This window comes from Ascaphus truei, chromosome 19 (genome assembly GCF_040206685.1).
Source record: "Ascaphus truei isolate aAscTru1 chromosome 19, aAscTru1.hap1, whole genome shotgun sequence".
NCBI lineage: Eukaryota > Metazoa > Chordata > Amphibia > Anura > Ascaphidae > Ascaphus > Ascaphus truei.
In genome coordinates, this window is record NC_134501.1 from 37,169,449 (window position 1) to 37,174,269 (window position 4,821).

The window sequence follows — 4,821 nt, forward strand, 5'->3', positions numbered from 1 at the left end:
TATGCCTTATATTTTGTTTCCACTTTACTCTCCTCCCTCTCCTCTCTCAGTTCTGCTTCAGACCCTTACAACCTGGTCAGGAACTACAACTCTGCCTTATCTTCCTCTCTTGATCTTCATGCCCCACTTTCTCTCTGCCGTCCTCGCCCTTCTAACCCCAGACCCTGGCTAAACTCCCACACACGCATGCTGCGTTCCTCCACTCGTTCCTCTGAACGCCTCTGGAGGAAATCTCATACGCTCGCAGACTTCAATCACTACAAATTTATGCTGCCCTGTTTCAACTCTGCCCTCTCGCAAGCTAAACAAGCCTACTTTTCATCACTAATCAACACACACGTCTAACCCACGCCGACTCTTTTCTGTTTTTGACTCTCTACTCAGACCACCCTCGGCTGCCTCCTCTTCTTCCCCCATCTCACCTCAGGACTTTGCTGACTTTTTAAAGGAAAAGGTGGAATCCATACGTCAGAACATCCAATCTGTTGCTTCCTCCCATCCCACACCGCTTCCCAACTCGCCTCCTGCCTTTCTTGACTCCTTTTCCGCTATCTCGGAGGAGGATGTATCACTGCTGATCTCCTCTTCTCCCTCTACCACTTGCCCTCTTGATCCCATTCCTTCCCATCTCCTAAAACCTCTTGCTCCTACTATAATCCCTATGCTCACACAGATTTTTAACTCTTCCCTCTACTATGGTACCTTTCAATTCTCCTTCAAGCATGCAACCGTTATACCATTACTCAAAAACAGCAAGCTTGACCCTACCTGTCCTTCTAACTATCGACCTTTCTCCCTCCTGCCTTTTTCCTCAAAACTCCTTGAACGTCGTGTATTCTCTCGATTGCTACACTTTCAAAACACCTATTTCTTCTAGACACTCTACAATCTGGCTTCCGTACTGCTCACTCTACTGAAACAGCACTCACTAAAATAACTGACGACCTCCATGCTGCCAAAGACGGAGGTCATTACACTCTGCTCATATTACTCGACCTCTCTGCAGCATTTGACACCGTGAACCACCCTCTTCTCCTTCACATTCTCCATACTCTTGGTATTCGTAACAAAGCTCTATCCTGGATCTCCTCTTACCTCTCCCATCGTACTTTCAGTGTCTCTTGCTAACACCCCCTCCTCCTCTATTGATCTCTCTGTGGGGGTACCCAGGGCTCTGTGCTGGGACCCCTTCTCTTTTCTCTTTACACACTCTCTCTAGGTGACTTAATCACATCTTTTGGGTTGAAATTGATTTAATTCCCGACCCTGGTTCTGCGCTCAACTATTTCCAATCCGAGTTCTTAAAACTCTGCGATACCCATTCTCCACTACGCAAAATAAGGGTACGGGGGTCCCACCTTCCATGGGTTACAACTGACCTTATAGCACTCTACCAGTTCAGGGATACCTTGTGGAAAAGCTACAAAGTAACTGTCACTACCAAGGATCTCAATCAATACAGATGCCTGCGGAACATGTGCACAAGGCAAACAAGGCACGCAAAAGCACAATATTACTCTGACAATCTCCTCCAGACTACATCAAACCCAGCTAACTTCTGGAAGGTTATCAACAATATATTCCAGCCTTCTAGCCATTAACAACCAAGTAATATCACTAGGGGGGATATTACTCTGACAAACCCCACTGACATTGCAAATGCATTCAATGATTACTTTGTGGGGTGTGCCACTAACTTATTAGCGAAACGTAGCCCAAACCACAAACCTGAATCTCATCCTGGGAGTACCCACATAGCCCCACCCCCTCCCAACACTGCCCACAATTTTCAATTTGGCCCAGTATCCGAAGAGGAGATTACACAAGCGCTCCTCAAATTAAAACTAAGCAGCCAATGTGGACCTGAGTTACTACAATCTAGGTTCCTACGACTTGGTGCCCCAGCCATTGCCAAACCAATTGCATCCATAGTCAACTCTATCCTGTCTGCAGGCCATATCCCTAAGACCTGGAAAACTGCCAGAGTTGTCCCAATCTTCAAAAGTGGGGACAAAAACACTGTCTCAAACTACAGGCCAATCTCACTTCTCCCAATTCTATCCAAAGTCATGGAAAAATTTGTCCACTCCCATTTAAGCGATTACTATACCAAGACAAATTTCCCTAGCCAATTCAAATCTGGCTTTCGCCCCAAACACTCCACCATAACTACCCTGCTAAAAGTTTGCAATGAAATTCAGTGTGGAATGGAACAGGGACAACTCACTGGTGCAGTATTCCTAGATTTTGCAAAGGCTTTTGATACTGTTGATCATGCTATCCTGCTTAACAAACTCCAGAGCTCTGGAATAGGGAAGCATGCTTTAAACTGGTTTCATTTCTACCTATCAGGTAAATCCCAACATGTGTCCATCTCAGGCTCTAACTCCAACCCCCTGGATATCACCTGTGGTGTCCCGCAAGGCTCTGTTCTGGGGCCCCTACTCTTCTCAGTGTTCATCAATGATCTTCCCACAGCTTGTAAGGAAGCCTCAATACACATGTATGCAGATGACACAATCCTATATGCACACAGCCATAGCCTCCTTGACCTTCAACACATACTTCAGTCTGACTTTTTGAGACTCGAAAACTGGATTTCCCAAAACAAACTGTTTTTAAACACTGACAAGACTGTAACAATGGTATTTGGGACCAAGACTAAATTTTTAAAGCTTCCAGCGACTGAGCTCCAGATTAGAACCAACACTAACACCACCCTAACCCCTGTCACTAGTTTTAAATACCTGGGCATGTGGTTTGACTCCCACTTAACATTCGGGATGCACATTGATACCCTGACAACCAGGACCTATGCCAAACTAGGGGTACTTTGCAGGAACAAATCCTCCCTATGTCTCCTGGTCAGAAAGCGTATCGCACAGCAGATGCTAATGCCAATTATTGACTATGGAGACATAGTATATGGCTCGGCACATCAAACCCACCTTAGCAAACTTGACACCCTCTACAATTCAATTTGTCGTTTTGTTCTCAAATGCAACTATAAAAAACATCACTGCGAAATGCTGAAAGAACTAGATTGATCATCACTCGAGTTTAGGCGCAAAGTTCACCTTTCCTATATTGCCTTCAAATTCTTTATGGGCAAGCTACCCAGCTACCTGAACAAGCTCCTCACACATACCACATGCAGCACCTATCATCTGAGATCAGACTCCAAAAGACTGTTGTTGTTCCCAAGGCTCAACAAAGTATCCGTACGTTCCTCCTTCTCTTACCGTGCACACCAAAACTGGAACAACCTACCAGAGACTCTCTTGAAGACCCACCTTAAGACACCTTTGCTTAAAGAAGCATATGAATAGCACTGGATAATCCTCGACACATGATACATAAAGCTTGGCCCCCTGCAGACGCACTTACTAGAATTCCCTCCTACTGTCTCTATATGTTCCCCTACCTACCAATTAGATTGTAAGTTCCTCGGAGTAGGGACTCCTCTTCCTTAATGTTACTTTTATGCCTGAAGCACTTATTCCCATGACCTGTTATTTATATTATTTGTTATTTATATGATTACAACATGTATTACTACTGTGAAGCGCTATGTACATTTATGGCGCTATATAAATAAAGACATACAATACAATACAATAATATCACTAGCAGGGTTTTATCACTGACTGCCCCACACCTCTGGAATGCCCTTCCCCTCAATATCCGACTAGCACCCTCTCTCTCCACCTTTAAGACCCACCTTAAATCACACCTGCTTAAGGAAGCATATGAGTAGCTCTGTGGCTGATACACACTAACCAGAACGCCCTCCTACTGTCTCTGTACGTTCTTCCTACCTACAAGTTAGATTGTAAGCTCTTCGGAGCAGGGACTCCTTTCCTAAATGTTACTTTTATGTCTGAAGCATTTCTTCCGTTGTGTGTTATTTATATTATTTGTTATTTATATGATTGTCACGTGTATTACTACTGTGAAGCGCTATGTACATTAATGGCCCTATATAAATAAAGACATACATACAACTTACCTTGGATAGAAATACATACCTAAAATCTCATACTGTCCTCTTATTACTCAAGAGCCTCCATCCTTACATCTGTTAATATGCAGCGCTGCTCAGCATTTAATATCAATATTAGCTATGCGTTTACATCAGCTCAGTGCCGTTGGAGGTGTGAATTTGATCGCGTTATTCTTTAATGTTTTGCTTTGCTCTCTTTTGCTCTGTCTTGATCACAAGTTCACTGGTGATATAAAAACATGCAAATCCATTTTTTTTTTAAAGGTAGATTTATCAGAACATGACAGCAGCAGATGGCTGTGCAATTATAGTTTAGATGACTGGCATATAATTGCATGCTAGGCACTATCTGAGTAACATGTAACAGTAACAAGGTAATGTACTTGCTATTTGGGCTCTGAACGCTATTTTGCTGGTGAGAAAGACCACTGTTTTACCTGGTAGCAGAATGAACATTGTATGTGTAAATCACCTTTTAATGTAATGTACAGCAGAAAATTTCTAGGAGAGATAGTCGTGTTATGGGGATTTATCTTTGATGTAACATATTTAAGTGACCAGCATAATAATGGATGTAATGAGGTTAGCAGATTTTTGTGACGTTGCCCTGTGAAAATATTTGAATCGGATGTAAAGAGGTATGAAGAGGTTAATAAACACAGATTAGATTGTAAGCTCTCCGGGGCAGTGATTTCCTTTCCTATTGTCTGACTTTCCTGCGCTTATTGTATTATACAGGCATACCCCAGTTTAAGGGCACTCACTTTAAGTGCGCTCGCGAGTAAGGACATATTTTCAACAGCACCATACTCCTGCGT